This window comes from Lithobates pipiens, unplaced genomic scaffold, assembly GCF_037356315.1.
Source record: "Lithobates pipiens isolate NorthernLeopardFrog02 unplaced genomic scaffold, aLitPip1_a1.2 Scaffold_8, whole genome shotgun sequence".
Classification (NCBI taxonomy): domain Eukaryota; kingdom Metazoa; phylum Chordata; class Amphibia; order Anura; family Ranidae; genus Lithobates; species Lithobates pipiens.
In genome coordinates this window covers 246,372,370-246,400,158 of record NW_027507903.1, presented here as the reverse complement: position 1 = coordinate 246,400,158, position 27,789 = coordinate 246,372,370, and the positions used below count along the sequence as shown (strand labels likewise).

General features: G+C 46.0%; 1 long non-coding RNA gene across 1 annotated transcript; it reads right to left on the bottom strand.

Moving 5' to 3' along the window:
• Positions 1-4,757: 4,757 nt before the first annotated feature.
• Positions 4,758-24,716, bottom strand: LOC143963456 (uncharacterized). Its single transcript, XR_013270968.1, has 2 exons — positions 24,425-24,716; positions 4,758-5,093 (listed from the first exon to the last, which is right to left on the bottom strand). It is a non-coding gene; the product is annotated as an uncharacterized LOC143963456 (long non-coding RNA).
• Between the last annotated feature and the right edge of the window lie 3,073 nt (positions 24,717-27,789).

The window sequence follows — 27,789 nt, the reverse complement described above, 5'->3', positions numbered from 1 at the left end:
TCTGCACTTTCTTGTCATCTTCATTACCACTCTGCACATTCTTGTCACCTTCATTACCGCTCTGCACTTTCATCTTTCCACCATGCTATCTCTGAAGAGTCTTGTCACCTTCATTACTGCTCTACACAATCTTGTCACCTTGTCACCTTCATTACCACTCTGCACTAGACATGTGCATTCGTTTTCGTCCGAATGCATTTTCGTCCGAATTTCAGCTATTTTCGCTTTCGTTTTGACAAACGATAACGAAAGCACAAAATCCGAAAAACGAAAGATCCGACATAAATAAATGCTTTATTTTCGTTTTCATTGTTACAACAGTTCGATATAGAATAGGAGATTCGACATGACTCTGACAATAACAATCTGTCTATAGAACCTGTGGTCGAATGTGCCTAACCTTACTTCTATTAGTCCAAGATTATATAGAGAAAATATTCGACAGAGAAAAAAGATTTGACAGAGAGAAAAGATTCTGCAAGTTACTGTCCTAAAAAGTGTTTGGGGACCCGAGTCCTGCCCCAGGGGACATGTATCAATGCAAAAAAAAGTTTTAAAAACGGCCGTTTTTTCGGGAGCAGTGATTTTAATAATGATTAAAGTGAAACAATAAAAGTGTAATATCCCTTTAAATTTCGTAGGGGGGGGGGGGGGGGGGGGGTTGTCTATAGTATGCCTGTGAAGGGACTCATGTTTCTGGTGCTTAGAACTGTCCCTGCACAAAGTGTCATTTATGCAGGAAAAAAAGTCCTTTAAAATCACTTGCAGCTATTATGAATTGTCGGCTCCGTAATACAGAGAACACTCATTGAAAGTCATTGATAAAAAAATAAATAAATAAAAAAGCGTGGGGGTCCCCCAAATTCAATTACCAGGCCCTTCAGGTCTGGTATGGATATTAAGGGGAACCCTGCCTCAAATTTAAGAAAAAATTTGACGTGGGGTTCCCCCTAAATATCCATAACCAGACCCTTCAGGTCTGGTATGGATATTAAGGGGAACCCCGCATCAAATTAAAAAAAAAATTGACGTGGGGTTCCCCCTAAAAATCCCTACCAGACCCTTTATCCGAGCACGCAACCTGGCAGGCCGCAGGAAAAGAGGGGGGGACGAGAGAGCGGCCCCCCCTCCCTCCTGAACCGTACCAGGCCACATACCCTCAACATTGGGAGGATGCTTTGGGGGTCTGTGACCCCTCAAAGCACCTTGTCCCCATGTTGATGAGGACAAGGGCCTCATCTCCACAACCGTGGCCGGTGGTTGTGGAGGTCTGCGGGCGGGGGGCTTATCAGAATCTGGAAGCCCCCTTTAACAAGGGGACCCCCCAGATCCCGCCCCCCCCCCCTGTTTGAAATGGTAAGGGGGTACAAAAGTACCCCTACCATTTCACAAAGAAAGTGTAAAAAATGGTTAAATAAAACAAACACACTTTTGAAAAATTCCTTTATTAAAAATAAAAAAATAAAAAAAAAGATTCCAGCGGTGGTAATCCACTCTTGCTATCCAGCGACGGACGGTCATCTCTCCAGCGATGTCTCATCTCATCCAGCGCAGCGAATACATCCTTCTTCTGTCTCCGTGGAGGAGACACTGCAAGGATTCCGGCGGCCTGACGTTTCTTATATACGGAGGGCGGGGCCACCCGTCACCTGACCCCGCCCCCCTCTGACGCAAGGGGAAACCCGGGGTTCCCTGTGACGTATGGGTGACCCCGCACCCCTCTGATGTAACACAGGCAGGTTTCCGTTACATCAGAGGGGGGCGGGGTCACCCATACGTCACAGGGAACCCCGGGTTTCCCCTTGCGTCATAGGGGGGCGGGGTCAGGTGACGGGTGGCCCCGCCCACCGTATATAAGAAACGTCAGGCCGCCGGAATCCTTGCAGTGTCTCCTCCACGGAGACAGAAGAAGGATGTATTCGCTGCGCTGGATGAGATGAGCCATCGCTGGAGAGATGACCGTCCGTCGCTGGATAGCAAGAGTGGATTACCGCCGCTGGAATCTTTTTTTTATTTTTTTATTTTTAATAAAGGAATTTTTCAAAAGTGTGTTTGTTTTATTTAACCATTTTTTACACTTTCTTTGTGAAATGGTAGGGGTACTTTTGTACCCCCTTATCACAGTACATTTTCAGTGTCTCTCTGTGATCGCAATCTCACCTATACGAAGTGGAGTTTGCGTACCGAAGCAAATTTTTGTGAACTCTACTGTTTGTGAAGCATTCGTGAACCGAGGTATCCCTGTGATTGTTGAACTTACACATTCCTTAGCATGCATATATTTAACATGAAAAAAAAACTGATGCTAGGTTTGCTTAAAGGAAGGTGTAGTACATTCCACTAAGCTAACCCTTCAATTAAAGGGCCATTTTACTTTACTATATAATATATATGTTAGGTCTGACTTATCATAATGGTTATATTGTACAGAATTCATAACTAGATAGAAGTGTATTACAGGAACAGCAGAAGCGGCATCCATTATTAACCAGCAGACATCACAAGACACCCACACTGTGAACCTGAGAACAGCAGATTGAAGATAATGTAGTCCAGAAGCATCGTCATAGATAAAACAGTGTGTTATGTATATTGAGACTAATGTATAATTCAGAAGATGGAAACGCATAAGAATGAGAGGTGATGAAGAAAAAAAAATCATATTTAACACACATTCTGATATTTATTCCCTCTTTCTTTGGTGCAGAGTAAGGATCATACATCTTCTTTTTGAGCATCCATGGTACTTTGTTATTTTGTTCGCTATAAGTCCTTTACTGCTTAATGCATATGATAAAATTGCTTTATGATTCCCACTGGAATTTTTTTACTGTAAATGCAGGCTTAAAAAAGACAGTTATAGTTTTGTGATACACAGTGGAAACAATATTATAATTCATAAGAATTCATTTTTACCCTGTAAAAATATATCTTTATTTGCAGAGTAGTAAAGATTTATCCATAAGATGTATCTTTATGTGGAAGGCAGATATACGGTATACTGTATGTCCATATTTTTCAGAGGTATCATTTCCAATACAAAACAAATTTTAAAAGTGTTTTGTACTGGAATTTATAATTTTCTGGGAAAGTAAAACTTATCTGGGCATACTGAGCCCACAAAATAATCAGTTTTTAAGCAGTATTAAACTCCAAAACAGAAAATGAATGTAGCGCTTACCCTCAAAGGAGCCACTTAGTATGACAAATTCTGTTTTTCACCATGACCCTATAAACTGCTCTGTTCCTTCTATCACACCTAGGTATATGACAAATTGCTACAAAAACCCGTCTGAGCTTAAAGTGGTTGTAAATCCTTACAGACCACTTTGACCTATAGGTAAGTCTAGATTAAGGCTTACCTGTAGGTCCAAGAAATATCTTCTAAACCTACACGGTTTAGGAGATATTTTCAAAAAGACAGGTACTGTTGTCTACGGCACATTCGCTGTAGACAGCGCAGCGCGGGCGCACTGAGCATGCCGCTGCTAACGGTGATATCGCCGTTAGTGGCGGCTCCCATGCGCATGCGCGTTAGTGACATCATCGCGGCTCTGACCAATCACAGGCCTGGAGCCACGATACCCGGAAAAAAGATCGACACTCCGTGGAAGAGGGGACAGCGGTGACAGCTAAGTGACACAAAATGGTCTACTATGCGATGCATAGTAGCCCATTATGCTTTACCTTTGCAGGGAAACAAAGAGGAAGTAAACCCATCAGGGTTTACTTCCTCTTTAAATATTAGTATAATTGTGTAGCAGGGTAGCGCCAGCTGTGTGAACCTCTGCCCATGTCCCCCTCAGAGCTGGGCTCTGTGTGGAGGAGCGGGCTGTGTTCCTCTCTCCTCTCACTCCACTGTTTGCTGTTGGAGTGGCTCTATGTGCTCAGTCCCCAGCTCGCCCCCACCACCAGCTGCTGACAAGAGCAGATCTGTGAGAAACCCCCACTCCCCCTCCTCTTAGTAACAGCAGAAATTAGTCAATCAGGGCAGAGAGGACTTGTTATGCAACCGCACAAGACTTTGCATCACAGGGGAAACTGACATTTTCCAGGGCAATTCTGTAGAGATTGGGGCAGTCCAGTGTGGGGAATCAACAAGTGCAGACCTGTTGCTGTCTGGGTCTGCTTTCAAAATAAGAGAGAGCTTGTGAGAGTTTCTAGCTGCTGGAGACTGGAGCTGGAGGGACCTGTTGCCATGTGTGCCTACACCAGTGGGGACCAGAGCCGAGGACTGAGCCTTCTTGTACAACCGATCACCAAGTGTACTGGGACTGGACCTGTTGCATACTGGGAGTGTTAGGCCCCTTGCACACCACAAGCCCGCTTGGATGCGCCTGTCTGTTTTTCAGACGAATCTGAGCAAGCCATCCATTGACTCCTATGGGCAGGCGGATGTGAGTGGAGATGTCTGCTGACACCCGCCTGCCATCCGATCTGCTCAAAACAGATGTATGGTGATACATCTGCCATCCATCTTTACGGATGGGAAGAGATCTGATGAAAACGGACATGCTGTCTGTTTTTGTCCAATCTCCCCATAGGAATCAGTGGGGCTCTGAGAGGCGCCTCCCTGCTCAGTGAGCAGAGAGGGAACTGTCATATGCCGGCTCAGCGGAGATCAACGGAGCGATCTCTGACTCTGCTAAAGGGATCAACCCCATGTGGAAGGGGCCTTAAGTACAACTACCAAGCTTAGCACCTTACTGACTATAGTTTATACCAGTCAGAAACCATGAAACAGATCGAGACAGAAGTACAATTAAATTACACTTGTTTATTAATAAAAAATAAAAAGGTAAATAGAGTAAGCGTAGTCAAAGCATAGCCAGAGTCCAGTAACCGAATCAAGTAGTCAGCCAGGCCAGAGTTCAGTAATCAATCGGGTAATTAGTCAGGCCAGAAGTCAGGGATCCAAGTAGTGGAACAGCAAGCAGGATAAGGAGCCAGAAGGGATGTCAGCAAGCCAGTCTTAAAACAGAAATGCAGGAGATGGTTTCTTGTGATGTGACCAAGGTGAAGGCAGAGATGAAGTGAGCTGGACAGCTTTAAGTAGGCAGGTCAGACGAGCAAGATCAGGAACAGCTGGGTAACTGTGGAGAGAGATGAGAGCTGGCAATTAGCCGACAGCTGAGCAGCCAGCCCAGAGAAGGAAGGGCTAAGCCAGCCCTGACAATACCAACAGAGACTGCCCCCCTTACTAAACAGCCTATCAGACATCTATTAAGTACAGCCCTAAAGGCACAGCATCAAGTGCCCCACCTTACAGATGGGCCCCAATGACAGCTGGCTAATCCTGACAATTAGTCAATAGGTACTTTAGCTACCTCCAGGGGTACCCTTTGTCAGGAAGACATACATCCACCCATTGAAATTCTGTATACACAGAGGGCATTACAGGGCATTTCTTTGGGCTAGTTAATGTTGTGATCGTGGCTGGTTTATGGTGAAATTATGTTCTTTCCACTTCCGGATTATGGCCCCAACATTGCTCACTGGAACATTCAGAAGTTTAGAAATCCAGGAAGACATACACCCAACCATTGAAATGCTGTATACACAGAGGGCATTACAAGGCATTTCTTTGGGGTAGTTAATGTTGTGATCGTGGCTGGTTTATGGTGAAATTCTACTTCTGGATTATGGCCCCAACATTGCTCACTGGAACATTCAGAAGTTTAGAAATCCTTCAGTAACCAATGCTATCAGTATGTTTTGCAGCCATCAGTATGTTTTGCAACAATAAGGTTGCAAAGGTCTTGAGAGAGCTCTTTGCTTTTACCCATTATGAGATGTTTATTGTGTGACACTTTGGTAATGAGACACCTTTTTATAGGCCATCAGTTGAAACTAAACCAGCTGATATTAATTTGCACTGACAAGGGGCAGGATTGCTTTCTAGTTACTGATAGATGTCAGCTGGTGTCTTGGCTTGCCATGCCTTTTTGCACCTCCCTTTCTTTGTGTTCAATATTTTTTCCCTGGGTCATTACATTTTATTATGCATAATTTATTTCTGAATGTATTTGTTTTGGTTTCTTTGTATGTATGGATTGCATGGGTTGTTAACGACATGTAGTGAAAATAAGGATAAAAAACTATATTGTAGGAGGATCACATATGCAATGTATAAAAACACATATAAAATTGAAACAAACGAATACAATAAAAACACTGAGTGCATATATATATATATATATATATATATATATATATATATATATATATATATATATATATATAAATGCATTTGGTAAACCAATGCCACATAAAAAAAATATATATATATATATATATATATATATATATATATATTTATGGTCGGAGCCCTCCGCTCTAAGAGATATGAAAGAACACATAAACACGTCACAAGACTAACAACATAAAATAGACCTGAATTGTGCCCTTGGTATGCTGTAAGGTAAGCCCTGGTGAGCTTGGCGGTGAGCCCTGGTCTGCTGGGCGATATGCCAAGAGAAGGCCGCATACCTTAAGAAAGTAAATGGATGTTTCTGTAGAGAAATGTGTTTTAAGTGAAGTACTCTGAGAAGGGAAATGGGTGGGTGGGTACCTTGCACTGAAACCGACACAGAGCGTTGTGGGTGGTCTGATTATATACCCTCTGGGCTCCTCCCATAATTACGGGCCACTATACTGGCCCTCTTATTTATGGTCGGAGCCCTCCGCTCTCAGAGATATGAAAGAACACATAAACACGTCACAAGACTAACAACATAAAATAGACCTGAATTGTGCCCTTGGTCTGCTGTAAGGTAAGCCCTGGTGAGCTTGGCGGTGAGCCCTGGTCTGCTGGGCGATATGCCAAGAGAAGGCCGCAAAAGACTTGGTTTAGGGAGGTAATTATTAATTTATGTACAACAAGACACTACGGGGCAAAGTTGCTGAAGGCTCAGGACATTTCCACTTGTGGATTGGAGATGTATCGAGTAAAGCAGGTGGATTCCCGCCTGCCCATCTTTGATCGCGTGGACTGGGACCCCGTTTCGTGAGGCTGCTGATGCTGCTCCAATGCGAAAGAATGTCCAAGAAAATGACCAAGGTCCTGGCCTAATTTGCTCAAAAGGAACCTGACGTGACGAATGAACTGGTTGCTGCCTTGGGGGTACGAATCGGGAACGGTAGTAATGGGCTGTCCTGCGAGGGATCAAACATATGGGCCAAAAATTGATCTAGGATGGACACGGGGCACCAGGCTTTGAGAGTTTGGAAAGGTTTGATGTCAACCCCTGGACCGGACTGTTGTGTTTTGGACACCCTGAGGAGCAAGATGAAGTAAGTCTGATGGCGTGTGAGGTGGCGTCTACGTAACACTTTACAACTGGGATGGTGACAGTATTCACTGGGGCGTAAGAAGCTGTAGAAAGCCAGGTAGATGGCTGCTTGAACGACCAGGCTGAATTTAGCCAAAGGGGAATGTGACAGGATGAAAAACACGTCTCGAAATATGGCGCTGGTGACGGGTAGCCGTTTGATACTGATTTGGGGTCATTGCCTGTGAATACCACACAACATGGTCTTGACCGTATGGGCGGCAAACAAGGATCTCATAAGGGGATGAAATACTGGATGTCAGCTGAGTGGGGTCTAAGGTATTGTGTGACAATGCCAACTGTGTGTGGTGGCATAATATGAAGACCAGGATGTGATGGAGAACTCTTGGTATTGCTCTGGGGTTTGAGGCTAGTAACCTGACATAGAACCTCTAGGCTGCACGGTAGGCCTTCAGGGTGTTGTGAGATAGTGAAAGATTAATAAGGCAGGTAGCGTCGTGAAAGTGTTGTTTGAATCCGAGGTTAGCTACGACCAGTGTGGGATAAGAGACATGGTCGGGTCGGTTCCAGGTTCCTGCAAAATAACGAAGCAAAGTTAACGGGTAGTGCGTCGGCCAGTTTATTGCGTTTGTCTGGGATGTGGACGCATAGGATGTTAGATTGGTGCTGTGGGGATAGTGGCACCAGCCTGCGCAGGAAGGCCACGATGGCAGGCTACTAGGACCTCCTTTATTCATAATACTGGCTGTGGCTTGGTTGTCTGTGGTGAACGTCACTGTTTGTCCTGCCCAGTTGTTGCACCAGACTTGAGCTGCTGCGACAATGGGGTAGAGGTCGAACAAATAGGAGGACTAACTGAACCCAGGAATCAAGAGGATTTCTGACAGCCATGGCCCTATAAACCCAATTTGGCCAAAATTGAGGCGAGGACCTGTGGAGGCTGTGGTGACCATGACTACCTGAGATGAAGAGAGAGATGCTGAGGGAATACACATTGGCATGCCATTCCAATTTGTGAGAAATTCGACTCCCATGGGCAGATCTGCTATAGCTGGCACATCTTAATTTAAGGATTTAGTCAGGGTCTTTACCTGGAAGAGAAACACTAAAAGATGGGAGGTAAAGGATCCCCTTGAGTCTGGCTGCTGCCTTGGCTGAAAATGAGCGGTGATAGTCAAAGGATGGGCACCCTGCGTACTTGTGACCTGCTGCATGCAGATACGGGTCCAATTCTACCCTCCTGTTGGGGTTGCTCTGCCTAGCATGTCTCTGACTGTCCCCAAGGCCAGCACAAACTCTGTGACAGTGAGCTTGTGATTAAGTAAAGGGTCTCTGGCCTTCAGGATGACGGAGACATCTCCCCACGAATATGACTTGTTCTAGGCCAAGTTGTGTACTGCTATGAGGAGGGATGCTAAGTTAACGTCGTTGTCATCCAAGATGTCCTCCTAGATGCCCTACTAGGACAAGGTGTGCAGGGAAGACGATGGTGCAGAAGTTGGGTGTATCTGTAAGTGAAGGTACGGGAATGACGGTGGTGACTGGAGCTGGTAGGGGCACGGCTGGGCGTACCTCCAGGGCTGTCACTCTGCTTGGACTTCGGCGACTGCTGTTGACAGTGTGGTTACCCAGGAGTGCAGCTGAGTAGTCGCAAAGAAGATAGACTGAAGTGGTGCCTGGAAGGGCTGCCACTGGCAGTGGAAACAGTAGCCTAAAGGCTTGGTTTTCTGGCTGCGGCAGGGTAGGATTTACTCCTGCGACACCGTTCTGCTATGAGTTTTTTTTTTTTTTTTTTATTGGTCCAAGCTCTTGTGAGACTGTAAACCGCCGCTTGCTCAGCCCGTAAAGGGTGATGGCAGGGCTGAGGCAAAGTCCTCACTGTCTGCCTGCGACATGACGTCAACTAAAAGCAAGGGGGGGGGTGCGTATGTTTGAGGTAAGTTGCAAAGGTAGGAGGGGATAGTTGCGTTGGGTAGATAAGATGAAAGGCGGAAGGAAACAAGAAGAATAGGACAAGGAACGACAGCCATAGTGGCAGTTGGTTTGCGCTCGAGCGCTGTTGAGTGTGACTTTAGAAAACTCAAAAGAATGCGTGACAACCGAGGTGAGCCAGGAGGTGACTGGCTAGGTAACCGATAGCTCGGGTGTCAGTCTGTGCTCGGCACAGACTAATGAACCAGAGCGCCCCAGGGCAGACTGGGGTGGGTAGCTGAAGTCTGGTATACTAAGTAGGAATGTTGTGATCTGTAGTTAATTGACGTGGGTTCGGTCTACTAATGCTTGCACTGCCAGCAAGTATGGAGATTAGGCGACCTTGTCTGCGTATTGAAGGCTTGTGCTTCGAAAACAGAGTGAAGTGCACAGAAGTATGTGACAGTTGCTAACGCCTCAGGAGCAGGTCAAATTCTGTATGTGAAGTAAAAATATGTAGTGAAAGAGTGTTTAAGAGAAAGGGGGAATCCCCTTGAACTAAACACCTGACTTTATGCACTAGTTGTGAAGTCGACTGGTTGGGGTCGAGAACTGAGTTGACCGGGAGCCTGTAGTAAGGTGACATAAGAATTTCGTTTTGACAAGGGGGATTGCAAAGAGCTCTTTGGGGCAAAGCTGGCCCCCCTGGTGAAGATGCAAGCCCTCGACAATGTTTTTTTTATTTTTTTTTATTTTTTTGGGAGATACTGTCCAAACCTGGTGCAGGGTGGACTAACTGGTGCTCTAACTGGCCTAAAAAGGGGAAAGCGACAGAGAAAATGATGAGCAGCCGTGTTGCTACTGGAGACGATGAGTGGCAGTTTGAGCCACTTGCTGAAATGCTTGCAGCGATTGCAAGGAAGCGGCCTTATTTGAATTATGAGGTGAGAATGAATGGATGAATGAGGTGAGCAGCTGTGTTGCTATTGGAGATGAGTGGCCATATTAAGCTATTGCAGAGATGCTTGCAGCGATTGCAAGAAAGCAGCTTTATTTGAATCTATAAATTAAATTATAAGTGTGTAGGAATGAGGAGAGCAGCCGTGTTGCTACTGGAGATGAGTGGCCGTATTGAGCCATTGCATTGATGCTTGCAGCGATTGCAAGGAGCTTTGTTGAAAGGCGAAAGAAAAGGTTATAGAGGAAATGTGATTATGTTGGAATGACCGTGCGCAATACTGAGCAAATTGGTGGAGAGAATTATGTATGATCATGTATGGATAGACTGAGAAAGTCAAACGTAAGTACTGCTGAATTCGTACAGTCGATGTGACTAGTTTGAACTGGGTTATAGCTATGGAATAGTCTGCGAAAGATTTGACTCATTTGAGTCGGAGATGCAACAGGATTTGGCTTGGTTGTTAGAGTTGCGTTTGGCAAGGACTGGAATCGTTGCGCCAATGCTGCGACTAGACTCGAATCCTCCGTAGATGCGACTGAGAGGCTCATCTATGGGATCCGACCGTATCGCTGAGGATATGGCTGGGTTCGGATTGATTGAATTGTGATGGTGGTTGAAGGGGCTGGTGGTTGCCAATGATCCGAAACATAGAAGCGAAGTTGCGACTAGATTCGAATCGGCCATAGATGTGAGGTGACTACAGGGCTCGTATGACAGATCTGCCCGTATTGCCGATGATATGGCTGGGTTTAATCGACTAAATGGTGATGGTGGTTTGAAGGGGCTTGTGATTGTCGAGGATCCAAAACATAGAAGCGAAGTTGCGACTAGATTCGAATTGGCCGTAGACGCGAGGTGAGTAAGGGGCTTGAATGTCGGATTTGACCGCATCGCCGTGAAGTGAACGGCTCGAGTAAACCCGCGTTGGGTAGAAAGCATGAAATACATGAAAGATGACATAGAAAGACTTACGGTGGCGTAAGTGCGACTTTTTGCAAAACGAACATGATAAACGAACATGATAACGTAACTACTAGAGTTTAGAGGAGCGGTAACAACAAAGTCCTACCTGCAACAGCGAGTGTGTAGCGGTCCGAGCGTGGGACAATCAATGAAGATATATGAACGATCTCAAAGGGACACGCAGTGAGTTGGCAGAGTCAGCCTGTGCAATGCATTTGACACGAATCAGCTTAACCACTTCCCGACCAGCGCACGACGATGTACGTCGACAGAATGGCACGGGCAGGCATATTGGCGTACAGGTACGTCCAATATTCGATGTCGCCCTGCCATCGGGAGCGCGCCGCCGGCGGCGCGCTCCCGCGCTGGTCGGGACCCCCGTGAGTCCGGTCGCGGGACCCGCGGACTCGATCGCCGCGGGCATCCCCCCCGATCGTCCCCCCCGATCGTCTCACGGAGCGGCCGAATGGAGGAAATGCTGTGTAAACAACATTTTTCCATTCTGCCTAGCAACTAGTGACGCTGATCTCTGCTCCATGTGATTACACTAAATGAAAGCCCAACCCCCCCACAGTTAGTAACACACCCCTAGGAACACTTAACCCCTACACTGCCACCCACTGGTTAAACCTTTCACTGCCAGTGTCATTTACACAGGAATCACTGCATTTATATAGCAGTGATTACTGTATAAATGACAATGGTCCCAAAAATGTGTCAAAAATGTCCGATGGGTCCCCGACAATGTCGCAGTCACAATAAAAATCGCAGATCGCCGCCATTACTAGTAAAAAAAAAAATAATAAAAAATTATTAATAAAAATGCTATAAAACTATCCCTATTTTGTAAACGCTATAACTTTTGCGCAAACCAATCAATAATCGCTTATTGCGATTTTTTTACCAAAAATATGTAGAAGAATACGTATCGGCCTAAATTGAGGGAAAAAAATGTTTTTTTATATATTTTTGGGGGATATTTATTATAACAAAAAGTAAAAAATAATGCGTTTTTTTCAAAATTGTCGCTCTATTTTTGTTTATAGCGCAAAAAATAAAAACCGCAGGGGTGATCAAATACCACCAAAAGAAAGCTCTATTTGTGGGAAAAAAAGGACGTCAATTTTGTTTGGGAGCCACGTCGCACGACCGCGCAATTGTCAGTTAAAGCGACGCAGTGCCGAATCGCAAAAAGTGGTCTGCTCTTTGACCAGCAAATTGGTCCGGTCTGAAAGTGGTTAAAAAATGTATGAGATGAATCTGATATAAATTGGCAGTAAGGAGTATCTGATACGAATTGGTTGTAGAGTGTATGCCATTCCTTACTGTGAAACCAAACACCTATCAACCACCCATCCCCCCAGGCTAGTCAAGTGCAGGAAAGACATCAGGTAGGTTTAATTACACCTCAATCAAACACATAAACCCATACAAACAATACCTGTTTATCTCAAAAAAGGATGAGAACAGGGAATCTTATAACCAGTGAAGCCTATGGCGAGTGATATTGTAGAACGACCAACAGCGACTCGGAGGCTTGGATCTATGAATGAATCGTATGTTTGGTAGAAGGAATTTACGAATGTACTATGCCTGTGCCGAAAGATGTCGGGACATGAGTGTCAACAACTCAGAGGTAGGTTTTGCGAAAGGGGTGCAGGATAGTAAGCATGATAAGCCGCAAGTCTGCACATGATATGAAAAGATTCAGATACTACTTATCTGCGACCATGATCGGGAACCGCCGACGAAGACCACGAATGAAGAAGCCGAAGTGCACCTGCGATTGGACACACAGATAGTCGACCGTGAGGGAGCTGAGAAGAGTCGGCCCCTTGATGTGCAGTACCTTGCACTGGAACCGACACAGACCGTTGTGGGTGGTCTGATTATATACCCTCCGGGCTCCTCCCATAATTACGGGCCACTATACTGGCCCTCTTATATATATATATATATATTTCACAAATGGCTTAAGGATACACACCTCTTACCTGAGGGATCACATGACCCAAATGTGAAAACATTTATTAAGCAAATGAGCAGCACAGTGTTGTAGTGTTGAGCACCCTCACCCAGCAGAAAAAGGGTTCTCTGGTTCGAATCCCAACCGTGACACCACCTGCCCAGTGCTAGCATGCTCTCTCCATGCCTGCGTGGCCACACTCCGGCCTCCTCCCATACTCCAAAGACATGACAGCAGGTCAATTGGATCCTGTCTAAATTGACCATAGTATGCAATGTGAGTTAGGGACCCCAGACTGCAAGCTCCCCAAGGGCAGAGACCGATGCAAATGTACAACACACATGTAAATCGCTGCGCAAATTGAGGGCACTACATAAGTACCTGAAATGATCATTTCCTCTAAATACTACTTGTGGATGGTCTGGGAGGACAGGGCCCAACACTCTATCATTTTTTTAAAACTGCCCAATGTTAAAAAAAAAAAATGTAACATTATAATATTGGTGAAAATATGTGGTGACCATAGAAAAATTATGATCATTCTCACACACTTTATCTCTGCCTTTCAGCAAAGCTCTATTCATGTTAGCCACCTAATCACCTAACCAATAACTTTATCCAAATCACCAGGAAGGTAGCCCTTATCCATAAATTCATTTTTTAAGGAAGAAGCTTGTTTGAAAAAAAACTTTTTCATAGTATAGTTTCGCCTTACAGCGGAGGTTCACACAAAAATAGAACGCCGCCCCCCCTTCCGGTGTCACATTTGGCACCTTTCAGGGGGGAGGGGGTGCCGATACCTGTATAATCCAGGTATTTTCACCCACTTCCGGGCATAGACTCTACGCCTCTTCCCCCACAGATTCCAGAGACAGCAGGAACCATCTTGATTATGCGCTTCGCATTTGTGCGTGGAGCTTCCTGACGACGCACAATTGCGAAATGTGTAGGAGTTGTGGGAGACATACTATTCCTAAACACAAGCCAGGAACAGGTCGGTCCAGAGGAGGGAGAATATCACCACCTGCGGAACAACATTGGCTTGCCCGATTTTAAATGGTTTTCTCATTGCTGGAAAGGCTTGGTGTCGGCCAATAGGCACACTGAAATGTGAGTGCAATATGTTTTTATTGATTTCCCATTAAAGTTAAAACGATTTTACACTATATTGGTTCTATCTAATTTTGTATGAATATACGGACATTGAGGAATTGCTAATGGGAGAAGTGCATTAAGGATTGGTTATCCGTTGAATGAACCGAAGGCTTACTGGTTGGTGATGTCTGGTGAGTGGCCATTCTGCTTGGTGACGGTGGCACAGATTTGGTTTTCTTAGTAGACACACGTAGCCTTTTTTCATTAGAAGACGAATGGTGATTAAGACGGCACGGTTGGAGGGGTCGCATCAACCATTGTACAAGAAGGACACTGTTTTTGCAGACATATATATCGTCATAAAATCATTGTTTTGTGTATAATTTTAGGACATTATGGTGACACAGTGACTATTTAGTATAAGTTATTTAGAAGTGGGGTGGGTGTAGTAGTGAGTGGGAGGCGCAAATCCCCCAAGTTTTATACATCATACACTTACCCTGATCCTTTTGGTGGGGTACTGAGACTGGGATTGCAGCGGACCCTTAAGCATAAAAGGGGGTAGGTTGAGTGCCGGTACATCTTGGTTTTTGGTTTAGCTGCAGTATTTGCAGCTGCTGACTTTTAAAAAATAAATAAAAAATTTGGCAGACCTCCGCTTTACGCGAATGAACTGACTCTGATTTTAGCCATGTGGGGTGATGGCACCTATCATTTCTATCAGTACTTTTTTTTTTTTTTTTAAATAAGATTTTATTGAAAGATATCGCATACAGGGTAAGTTTGCACTGGTAACAGAATTTTTCGTATAGGTAAAAGCAATTTTAAAGAGAGTATCCAATTACATACCAGTTACAATGTAGTTCATGGGAGTTGGTAAATAGAAAGATTCACCTTCAAAGGGGGGGGGGGGGGGGGTTAACTGGATGGATCTGGGGTAGAGGGTTCCTATATTTACCAATGGGATACCAGTAAATGAGCTGAACCAAAGCATGGAGAGGGGGAGGGGAGAAAAAAGCAGAAGGGGGGGAGGGATGCGCACCAAGTGCTGGTTAGAAGACTGTCATGAGGGTAGCCGGGTAAAGCCTTTGAGATAGAAGGGAAGAGTTTGCTTTGAGAGAGATGAGATTGCGCGGGAGCTGTGGCTCGTCGCGTAGCATAGTTTTCAAGTTGTCACATGCCCTTCAAGTGGGGAAGGGAGGAGAGGAGGGCTGTTGCGCTCGTGATGTTGGTGAGGGCCCATGATATAGGAATGAGAGCTCTTCAAGTTGTGTTTGTTCCATAGGAGTGAGTGTTGAGGCCATAAAAGGTTGCCATCTGTGGTAGAAGCGCTGCTTGGCTTTGTCATGCAACCGATTTGTGTTGAGTTTGTCTCTAAATAGAAGTTGTAGAAGGTCTCTTTTGATTTGAGGGATGTTTGACCGAGTCTTGGAGATCCAGTTGGTTAGGATGGCTCTTCTGGCAAGCAGGAGGCAAATCAGAGACCAGTCTTTGCCTGGAGGGGTGGGGGTGAGTGACGAGGGCAGCAGCGCGGTGTCCCAGTGCCCAAAGATAAGTAGCAGAGGATCTTTGGGTAATTTCAGCAAAGTTATCTTGAATATGCAGGCCAGCACTTTGTCCCAAAAGGTAGAGATAAAGGAGCAGGTCCAGAAACAATGTGTTAGGGAGGGCTTGGGGTGTTGGCAGAGAGGGCATATAGAGGTTGTTTGAATCAGATTTGTGGAGATGAAGGGGATATGGACCCAGTGGACAATCTTCAATTGGGTTTCCCTCCAGACTTCGTTAGGAACCAATTTGTAGACAATAGTAAGACCATGTAGGATTTTGTCCACCAGATCGACGTCCGGAAAGTATTTTGCCCAGTTAGCCACTGACGAGGCCTTCGGGGGGGAGTAGTTTTCAGTAGAAGAGGATTATAGATGTCTGAGATCTTGTAAGAACCTTTTTGTAGAAGGACATCTGTAAAGGATGTTTTGAACCTTGTGAGGTTGTCTCTGCAGGTTGTTCGTAGAAAGCTGATGCATTGACCATAGTGGAAAGCATGCGACTTTGGAAGCGAGAACTTGTCAGCTAGCGATTGGAGGGCGATAGGGCGACCAGATTCCGAATCACATAGGGAAGAGAATTTCGAGAGACCCTTTTGTTGCCAGGTGGCATAGGGATGGTGGTCCAATCCCGGAGGAAAGTTTGGGTGTCCCTGTATGGGAAGATGACTGGAGATAAAGGGTAAGAGCTTGAGGCTTTTCCTTGCCTCCCTCCAAGCAATTTCAGTGTCCCATAGTAGGAGGTTGTTCTGAAGTGGGGGTGGAAGGGATTTCCACTTGCAGTGGAGGAAGGCTACCAAAGAATACGGGTGAGACATTGCAGTTTCCAGGTGGTAATTGGAGTAGCGAGATTTTTGAGCTATCCAGTCCAGACCTATTCTCAATAGACAGGCTAGGTTGTATGTTCTAACATTAGGGAGACTGATACCCCCTTCGCATCTGGGAAGATGGAGCTTTGTAAAGGCTATGCGCAGTCTTTTGTTTCGACAAATACATTTAGAAATAGCCGAGTTGAGGAATTTAGTATCTTTGTGGTGTAGAAGTAAAGGTATTTCCTGGAGAGGATACAGTAAGCGGGCAAAATTGACAATTTTCACCAGATGGCATCTTCCCAGAAGCGAAAGAGGGAGATCCATCCAGTTATCCACTTCCTGTGAGATTTTCGTTAGTGGGGGGATAGTTGAGGTGGTAAAGGGAGAAAGGGAGTTTACCAATTTTCACACCTAGGTAGGTGATGTGTGATTTTGTAACATTGAAGATGGAGTTGAGGGCCCATGAGGGGGTGGAGCGGGAGCCTATGGGAAGGACTTCACTTTTAGTGTAATTTATGCGGAGACCCAAGCATTTCCTAAATTGGTCAAAGATAGATTTGATCGTGGGCATATCAGAGGCAGGGTTTGCTGTGAAAATAAGAACGTCATCAGTGAAGAGTGAAGTCCGTAGTTCATGTTCACCTATTTTAATGCCATGTAGAGGGGCTACATTGGTTAGGTACCTAGATAGGGGTTCTAAGGCAATATTAAAGAGGAGTGGGGATAAAGGGCATCCCTGCCTCGTGCCTTTGTGGAGACGGAATTCATCCGAGAGGAGTCCCGCCACCACAAGTGTGACTGCCGGGGTGGTATACATAGAGTTAATAAGGTGAATGAAGGGGCCAGGGAAACCCATTTTAGTCAGGACCATGGAAAGCCATTCGAAAGGTACGTTATGGAATGCCTTTTCAGCGTCGAGGGTAATAATTGCGTGGTCGCCTCTCGGATTGCATCTCGCGTGTTCTAGCGCCATCATCACCTTTCTAATGTTGACAGTTGCCGTTCTGCCCTTTACAAAACCAGATTGGGCTGGGTGTATCAAAAGGGGGATGATGGGGGCTAGTCTCATAGCTATAATTTTCAAAAGAATCTTGACGTCAAGATTTAAAAGCAAGATGGGTCTATAGGAGCCGGGGTCTTGTGGGTCTTTCCCTTTTTTTCCCAATAATTTAATGATGGATTGATTGCCCGTGGGTAGGTAGGGGCCACCTGTCCACATGTGGTGGTAGACGTCTCTGAGTGTAGGTTCTAGGAATGAACCTAGTGATTTGTAAAATTCTACCGTGAAGCCATCGGGGCCTGGGGCTTTAGAGGGAGCCAGATTACGAATGGCAGTTGTTATTTCAGAGAGGGAGATGGGTTTGTTTAAAGCATCTAATTGGGAGGGGGGGATTTGTGTAAGGGTCAATTTCTCAAGAAAAGAAAGTGCTGTTGTTTTATCTATAGGATCTGTCACGTATAGGGAAGAGTAGAAGTGTAACAGCTTCATTTATTCCTTTTTGTGATGTCGTGAATGAATGATTCCCGTATGGAGGAAATATAGGTCGGACGGAAGGGTCCCTTACAGAGCCTGGAGAGTAATTTACCAGCTTTGTTGCCGAATTTGTGGAGGGTGGCGTCCATGTATGCTTTCTTAGTCGATTTTAGAGTTTCAGCCCAAGTGTCAAAGGACTGTTTTGCTACCTGCCAAGTCTTCCTGTTGTCAGGGGAGTCATTTGTGTACAGGGCACGTTGAGCGTGGTGAAGTCTGGAGCTGGCCGTTTTGTAATTATGATGCGCCCTCTGAGAAATGCCTTGCCCGCTTCCCAGAATAAATTCGGATTGTCTACGTGTGGCGCGTTTGTCAATGTGTGCTCCGACCATGCATTTTCCATATAGGAACGGAAGTCAGGGTTGTTTTGGAGGTAGGAGGGGAAGCAACATATTTTAGGATTTGGGTGTAAGTCAGGTGTCTCCAACGTCGCTGAGATGGGTGCATGGTCCGATATAACAATGTTGTGTATGTCAGCATCAAGAATCAGTGAGACCAGGTTGTCTGAGCAGAAAATATAGTAAATTCTAGTGAAAACCTTATGCAGGTTGGAGTAGAAAGAGTATTCTCAATCGGTCGGGTGGTGAAGGCGCCATACGTCACGTAGATGGAGGGAATCCATCGTGGAGGCCAAAATCGTCGAAATAGTGGGGTCTTGATGGGGTTTGTGGTGTTTGGAGGAGGACCTGTCGTAAATCGGGTGTAGGGTGGTGTTGAAGTCCCCGCCAATTATGTGCGGGAGGTGAGGGTCACGGAGGAGCCAAGTTGTCAGCGTGCTAAAGAACTGTTTTGTGGGGCTGTTGGGTGCATATACATTTGAAAGTATGAGTTCTTTGGTCCCTATTTGTACTTGTGCGGATAACAGACGTCCCTGGGAGTCCAAGTCAATAGAAAGGACCTTACAGGGGAGATTCTTGTGTATAAGTATGAGAACTCCTGCCTTGCGGCCATCCGTGCCCACCCAGAGTTTTTTCATCCGGGGAGGTGGGTTTCCTGGAGAAGGGCAATGTCAGCTTTAAGCCTTTTGAGGTGGTGGAGAACTTTTTTTGAATGGGGAACGGAGCCCCTTCACATTCCAGGAGACAAATTTGATATTGGTGGGGCCTCGATAGGGGTATGAGCTGGTTTTGCATGTAATGGTTGAGAGAGCACGTGTAGAGGTGTTGAATTTAGGGTTACGGAAATGCAGGAGGCTGAATTGAATGCCAGCGGTGGTTGGTGCAGTTAAAATAGAAGGTGGGGGTGTGTGGGGAGAGTGAGGGTTAGGAAAATATGGGGTAAAGGATAGAAACCATACATTAACAGCAAGGAACTTTGCTTTTTTCCGCATGGAAATCACTGCGTAGTCCAGCTCCCAGTACAAGACCCCGTGACCGCAGCTTTTAGGCCCACGTATGAGGGGGGGGTGAATCATGCTGGCGGCTCGGGTAGTGCATGGGGAGCGTAACGGGGTCTACGCAGGGAGGCCAGAGGAGTACCTTATGTTGCAAAAGAAGGAAAACAAAGCACATATTGAACAAACATGAACAGTAACATATCAAACATGGTCTAAAACAGAACAGAGATACAGCCTACCCGTACTTGGTGGGCCATGTAGGGAGTAGTTTGAAGCAGGAGGGGGGGGTGTGATGGTGATCAGCTTCGCCCGGGTTAGATCGCTAGGACGATCGGGCATTGAAGTCGACAGAGGCAACAATGCTTTTAGAAGAGATTTCGTCAACGGGTGTGGAGGTGTATTGAACCGGTCCAGAGGCTCTGAATCGTTTCGGGGGAATCCTTACATGGGCTTCTTTGGTCCAGAGCCCGGTTGATGGGGGCCGTTTTGGACGTGGGGCTGAGGTGGGGACCCATGCGCAGGGGTCTCAGAAAGGCCACCACCTCGGATGATTCGTGGAAGGAGAGCTGGTCGCCATTTGGGGCCTTGAGCCGGAGGGTAGCAGGAAAATCTAGGGTGAATTTAAGTTGTCGCTGGTGTAGTTCCGTGCAAATTTGTTGAAAAGCCTTCCTTTTCTTGGACACTTCCACTGAATAGTCAGCGAATATCAGGACTTTCAAGTCGTCAATCTGTAGGGATCTGGAATGCCTGTATTGCTGTAGGAAGGAAGGAAGCTTTGTCCGAGTAATTCAGGTATTTAGCGATAATTGGACGGGGTGATTTGCATTCCGAGTTGAATGCTCCCATGCGGTGGGCACGTTCTACTGTACAGGGGCCTGAGATTCCTAGTGCTTCAGGTATGCGCCTGGCGCAAAGACCTGCGAGGACTGAGGGTTGCAGCGATTCTGGGATGCCCACGAATCGCAGATTGCTCCTCCTGGACCTATTTTCAATATCGTCTAATTTCTCCAGCACATATCGCTTTGTCCTGTCTTGGGCTTGTTCTGTGGATTGTGCCTGGTAGAGTTCCTACTTAATGTTAGATATGCGGTGCTCAGCCTCATTTAATCTGGAGGTATGCTCCCCTAGTTAAGCCTGGAGTTTTTGCATGCCTGTGCTGACAGCCTTCTTCACTGATGCTGCTCAGTGATCATAGGGAAGAGGAGAGCAGCTACTGCCTAGGCTATGAGCTCCGTGTGGTGGTCCTGTGTGGGCTGTGGTATGGTGCCCTGCTGTGTAGACAGGATAGGTGTAGGAGCATTGTCCTGTAATGAGGCAGAGATCTGCAGTGTCATGTTGTGAGGTGTGAGGAGGTGTGGGGGGATGTGCTGATTCCTACCTCCATGTCTGGCGCTGCTTCCGCGGGAGGGTCCGTGTAGGCCACAGCTGGGGCCTCAATTTGCGGCTGTGCCGTTCGCACCGCACGTTTTTTTTGACGAACCAGTCCATGATGTGACCGGTACCATGAGGAGAGGCTGCGGGGTGTTTTCGGGCTGGAAACGCCAGTTTTACAAGCCGATTTCGGAGTCTAGCTGCGGAAGCTATGAGAAGAGGCAGCTACTCAATGGGGCGCCGGAACCAGAAGTTTCCTATCAGTACTTTTGAAGTAAGTAGGTAGAAATGTTAAAAGTATTCTCTCCAATGTCGATGTTTAAATCTAGAACATGGATATTAGTCTGGCCGGCCTTATATTGCAGAGAAACCAGAGTAGGCCCACACAGGCACGGGGAGAGAATGTTAGATCCAGGCGGGTGGTGTCATGGTTGGGATTCAAACCAGCGACCCATTTTGCTGCTGAGCGCAGGGGACAACCACTATACCACATTTTGATTATGGCTCATGTGATCCCTCTGTTATCCTTAAGCCATTTGTATATTATTTAAGTGGCATCGGTATAGTAAATTTATTATTTGTGCATGTATATACCTAGCGCTGACATAATAGTGTCTAGCAGCTAGAGGATCTGTTTCTCATTGGTGCGGCTGTCCGGGTGCTCCTCCATCTCTCTCATCTGAGAGGCATTTCCTCTGTATGGATGTGATGCGTTCCAGTAGAGTGTTTCCGGGTTTTCGCATCATCCTGGGGGTTGATTTCGCTGTGATTCGCATCACCTGGTGACACACTTAAACGGGCGTGCTTGTGTGGTAGAGCCACACTTGGGTGAAAGATGTCAGGCTGGCTATGAGACACAAGCACGCTGAATGCCGCGGCTGTTTTATGATGATTGTTCTTATTGACTGTACATCTCACAAGTGAGGCGGGCTTCACTATATGCTGCTTTATTTCCATTTGGTGATGATATCCCCTTGCTTGGGTGAGATGCGATGGGGGCTCGTGGCCTTGATTTGTGCTAAAGTTTCAACTGAAGCAGATCTGTTTTCTGTGGTGTGTTTTGTCGCTTGTGCTGGGGGAAAAATGCTGCGTACACTGTTTAGGAAAAGTAAGGCTGCAAAGGTTTCTGGTGTCCAGGAGGACTTGAAGGCATGTACCCTTCCTATCTGGGCCAGAAATAGTCAGCGGATGCCTGTTGCAAAGGAGCTGACTGGATATGCTTCTCCTTTGAACAGAGCTTGGGGGGATGGAGTGGCTGATCTTTCCTCAGATTTTAATCTCAAAAGTTTTGGGTTCAGTAAGGGAGAGATGCGGGCAGTTGCTGTGTTTGGTTTGCACTTCCTGCATGCTCTACATATTGAATCTGAAAAGAGGGAAAAAGTGGAATTAGAAAGAGATTTATTGAAGGAGCAGCTTGCAGTGGCATCCAAGTGTTTAGAAGAAACTGCATGCAAGGCAAAAGATTTAGAAAGGAGGGTAATCAAAGTCAAACCTGCAGTGGCTTTGAAGTGTGTTCAAACCCTGGTAGGCCGAGCTGAAGATTTGAATGAGCTGTGTGCAGCCCTCATGTCCAATTCTAATGATGCCCTAACAAAGGACAAAGGCCCGAAGCCTGTAAGCAAACGTAGGACATGTGCCACTGTTACTTCTCATAACAGGGAAGCAGAGGTTTTGATCAGCTCAAATGACCGAGTTGAGTCAGATACAAGGAAGGCAAGGCCTATGATCTCCAGGAGACACATGTGGATTGATTTACTTAAGGTGGGGGTCCCTAGAGAGGAAATAGATGGGATTCCTACACCAGCATTGTTTAAGAAGTGGAAGCAAATGGTTGGGAATGGTAGATTCAGTTACATTAAGTGTTTCTGCTGCCATAAAATGGGGCATTTTGAAAAAAATGTGCCATGCTGTGAAGACTGGACAACAGCAGGCCTGTGTGCTTCCCAGGACAGCACAGAGAGACATGCAAGTTTATTCGTTACGTTGGAAGTCAATGCCTTTCTGTGAAAGTGTTTCAAGCCAACAGTGGGCACCCTACAATAGTTTTGCAGTTAGAAATGGGCAGATAGAGAAATGTGAGCAGTGAGCTATGTTTTTGGCACAGCTGGAAGGAACATATCTGCTTTGTCTCTTACTCTTTTCAGGTATTGAGCATCGAGAGGTGGAGCAGGCAGAGCAGATGACCATGGGGGGATGGGAGGAGGCAGACCAGAAGAGAGCCAAAGGAAGATGCGGATGATTTCCTGATGGTGGCTGAATTGGAGTGGACTTTCATCTGAGCATTTCCATATGACCAAGAGGAAAAGAGACTTTCATCTGGGACTTTCTTTACAAACTGCCAAAAGACATTGTTAACCCTGCTCAAAAGTAATGTTGCAGCCTTCCAGGGATAAACCAATCGTCTGACCGCCCACAAGATGGGGGTCAAAAGGGGATTGACAGTACATTCCCATTTACAATACGGGGGGTTTATTTTGCCCTTTCCTGGACAAAAGGCTTTAAGAAGTTTCCTATATTATCCTATAAAGTCAAGAGGTGGTATGTGTTGCTATGGCCAATTTTGTATATTGGCTTGATAGCAATAATATAGTTAGGTTTGGTAAGAGCATATGTTTACAGAGGCCCTTCCCCCTCCATTGATATGTAAATAAACCAGATGGATACGTTTTGGAGCTGAGCAGCGGAAGTTGGCGTATGCAGGAAATGGGTGGGAGGGGCATGGAGAGGGTTTGAAAGAAACTTGTGTTCGGACAACAGAGGGTGGTTGGGAGGACAAAGAGGAGACATGGCTGCCGGAAACTGGAGAACTTTGTGAGTTGGACTGAGCAAAGGACCATGGAGGACATCTTGACCCCAAGTTGAGTAATTATTTTACTTAATGTGTACAAATTGTACATGCTTATATGTGTAGGCATATATTTTGTAAGCTATACGTTTTGTTGTATTGTTCATTCTACAGTTTGTATGTGCAGAGTTTTCCCTGTTTAGTAAAGCATTGATACACTTCAGAAGTCTAAGCTTCCTTGGTTTTACCGCAAGAACTTAATAGATAGACGCAAAGCATTACAGACGCCCACAGACTGCTGGAAGTTTACTGCTTTGTTGTTGCCTGGAACAAGTGAATGGATGCAAGCTTTGCAGTGTATTTTAAACATCTACTAAGGCCCCATGCACACGAGACGCTGTTAAACACATGTTCAGAGGCAGTTGGACACTTTTTTCAACTGCCCCTGAACTCATGCAATGTTATCCTATGTGTCCATGTACACGGTCTCATTTTTTCCAGTTTTTAGGCATTTGCGTTTAAGCTCGTTTTTCCAGAAGCAAAAAAGTGGGTTCAGACACTTTGCTTTTACATGTTTCAGACGCAAAACGCGGATAAACGCGGATAAACGCAACACCCACGTTTAGCTGCGTTTGCGTTTACAAGCGTTTTTAAAGGAACTCACTTTTTTGGACCAGAAAACTCAGAAATATGATGGTAAACCATAAAGAATATTTAAAAAATTGCCACAAGATAATGTTAGATGATTTAATAAATTGTATTAACGTTTAAATTTGCTTCAAATAGACAATTTTTAAATAGATAAAAAATCAAGCTGTACATCTATAGATATATATTTTATAAATATATGCACATACCTGATCGTCACCAACAGACGTTCCTCTGGTGACACACAGTTTCTCATATTGGTGTCCATGCATGTCAAACCGGGTCGTACTTTTTCTAAGAGCAGATCAAATGTGACAATGGACATATGGGTAAAATTAAAAAACTTGTTGAGGTAGGTACGCAGCTGTACATACATGTTTGTGAAATATCCAACGGACATTCGCTGTGCCATCAACGGATGGGTCCAATATCGACCAGCTCTGAGTCTGGACCTCTCACGTAATTTGCGACCACGTTGCTGCCTCATCAAGAGCAACATCAGGAGCATTTTCTGACATATATTCAATATGGGATCCATTTCCAAAAGAAAACACAGAAAGAGAGGCAAATGCAAGTGTACAACTGCTCTCTCTGCTGCTACTGCTCACTCTGATCAAAATGGCACAAATAGTTAATAATACATGCTTTCTGAGCTTGGGGAGGGTCTATATGATGTTATCTTTACAAATAGCTGCATTTAGTTTACAGGCGTTTTTCATTTTTGCCTATTTTGAAAAAAACAACGGAAAATTTATGTCAAATACTTACCGTAATTTTCCTTTCCTGATGGACTCCATGGCAGCCTACGTGTGGTTTAGTCCCGCCTCCATTACCCTATAGGACGACACTCCCATAAATCTTTGCTCCCTGCCACAGGCCGTGTTCGGTAACTATCCTACTCCAGCCATTTGGGAGGGAACTCCTGCTGCCATGGAGTCCATCAGGAAAGGAAAATTACGGTAAGTATTTGACATAAATTTTCCGTTTTCCTGACAGACTCCATGGCAGCCTACGTGTGGGAAATAACTCGCCAAGACACACCCGGGTGGGCAAAAATGCTGCTTAACAAAGATTTATTTGACACCGTCAACTGACAAAACTTTAACTACAAAATCAACTGAGGATAGAGCCGCTGGCTCAACACAATAATGAGACATAAAGGTGCGAATGGAAGACCACGAGGCCGCCCTGCATATCACGTCAGGGGCCACATGGCGAGAAGCTGCCCATGAGGTAGAAAGACTTCTGGTCGAATGTGCCGTCACCGCCTGAGGAGGAGCCAAGCCCTTTTCTCTGTATGCCCACTGGATTGCTTGAACTATCCATGCTGCAATTGCCCTGACTGATGCTCTAGTGCCCTTGTTCTTCCCACAGAACAGAACGAACAGGAAGTCCGACTGCCGGAACGGAGCTGTAGCTTCCAAGTAGAGCTTTAATGAGCGTCCAACGTCAAGAGGATGAATTTACGAGGAATCCGAGGATCTGAATAAGGGTAGAGAGATTTCCTGATTTTCATGAAAAACCGAAGTGACCTTAGGGTTTGACCCCCAACATTGGAACTAGGACCACTCTGTCCGGAAAAAAGGTTAGAAAAGGCTCCTTGACTCCTAGAGCTTGAATCTCTGACACTCGTTTCGCTGAGGTGACCGCCACCAGGAACGCGGTTTTCAAGGTGAGTTCTCTGATGGAGAGAACCTTACTGAGCAGAGAAAAGAAGGCCAGAACTAGAGGCAGATCCCATTTAGGGAATCTGGGTTTTCTTTGGGGTCTCAATCTTACTGCGCCCTTGAAGAACTGCTGGATAAGGGCATGCTTGGCCCACTGAACCCCTGTAAAAGCGGAAATAGCCGAGACTTGAACCCGAAGGGAGCTAACTGATAAGGGTAAGTCCAAGCCTGACTGCAGGAACCCTAACACGTCTTGAACTGTGGGTGAAACATAGGAACTGGTTCTGGAGGACACATAAGAAACGAACTTGGCCCAGATTCGTTCATACACCTTATTAGTGCTTCTTCTCCTTGCACTTAGGAGAGTGGGGATGGCTTCCTTAGGACACCCTAGTGCTTCCAGCCTTCCCCTCTCAAGAACCAGACCTTCAACCGAAGGTGAGCCGGACATGGATGGAGAACCGACCCTTGGGAGAGAAGGTCCCGTCTGGATGGAAGAGGAACCGGGTCCCGAAAGCTGAGGAGGGATAGGAGAGGAAACCAGGGCCTGTTGGGCCAGTACGGGATTATTGCCAATACTTCTACTCCTTCCCATCTGAGTCTCTTCAGGAATTGGAAGATGATTGGCGTTGGAGGGAAGGCATATGCCTTGTGGAATCGCCACTGCTCTGTTAGGGCATCTATCCCGTAGGCCTGCGGATCCTTGAACCTTGAATAGAACCATGTTAGCTTCTTGTTGAAACGAGAGGCGAATAGGTCCACTTCTGGAGACATCCCCAGGGATAGAACCCACTGAAACACCTCTTCGTGAAGGGTCCACTCGTTGTTGTCCAAGTGGACTCGTGATAGAAAGTCCGCTTGGACATTGAGGACTCCGGGTACATAGGCTGCTGTTAGGTTGGCCAGGTTCCTCTGGGCCCAACGCATTATTGGATCCACTTCCTTCAGCAAAGACCGACTTCTGGTGCCCCCTTGCTTCCTCACGTATGCGACCGCAGTCGTATTGTCCAGCCTGAGGACTACGGATGCACCCACTATCAGATGTGGAAACGCCAACAGCGCTAGGAAGGCTGCTCGAAGTTCCAACACATTCGACACTATTCCCCGAGAGGGAAAGTCCAAAATGCCCTGAGCCACTTCCGAAAGACAATGTGCCCCCCAGCCCTTGTTGCTGGCATCTGACGTTACTGAGATCCATTTGATTGGCAGAAGAGAGTGACAATTCAGTAGATTCTCCCGACGAAGCCACCAAAGGAGGGAACCTCTCATGGCCTGAGTAACTTCGATGGACTGGGCCTTCTCTCCCGACCATTGACGAAGAAACGCCTGAAAGGGGCGCATCCTCCATTGTGCCCACTTCACCATCGGAATAGTAGACACCATGGTGCCTATAATCTTTAGGCAATGAAGAGCACTGAGACGAGATGAGGAGAGAGCCGGGTGGATCCTGTCCCGTACTACTGCAATCTTCTCCTCGGGCAGAGAGATGGTACCTTTTGCCGTATTGAACAGGGCGCCGAGGAACACGAGAGACTGTGTAGGAACCAACTGGCTTTTCTCTAAATTCAGGAGCCAACCAAATTCCTCGAGGGTTGCAATGACTTGATCCCTGTGGCTCAAGAGACAATCCTTGTCCTGAGCGAGAAGAAGCAAATCGTCCAGATAATGATGAATCCGTATCTTTCTGACTCTCAACAAGGCTACAACTGCTAGAAGGACCTTCGAGAAAGTGCGAGGGGAGGTTGACAGACCGAAAGGAAGGCAAGTAAACTGTAAATGAAGCTGGCCAATGGAAAAACGAAGAAACTGTTGGAACTCTGTGGCCACTGGGACGTGAAAATAGGCGTCTTTGAGGTCTATTGAGACAAGCCAGTCCCCTGGCTGCACTGATTGTTGAATCGTGGACA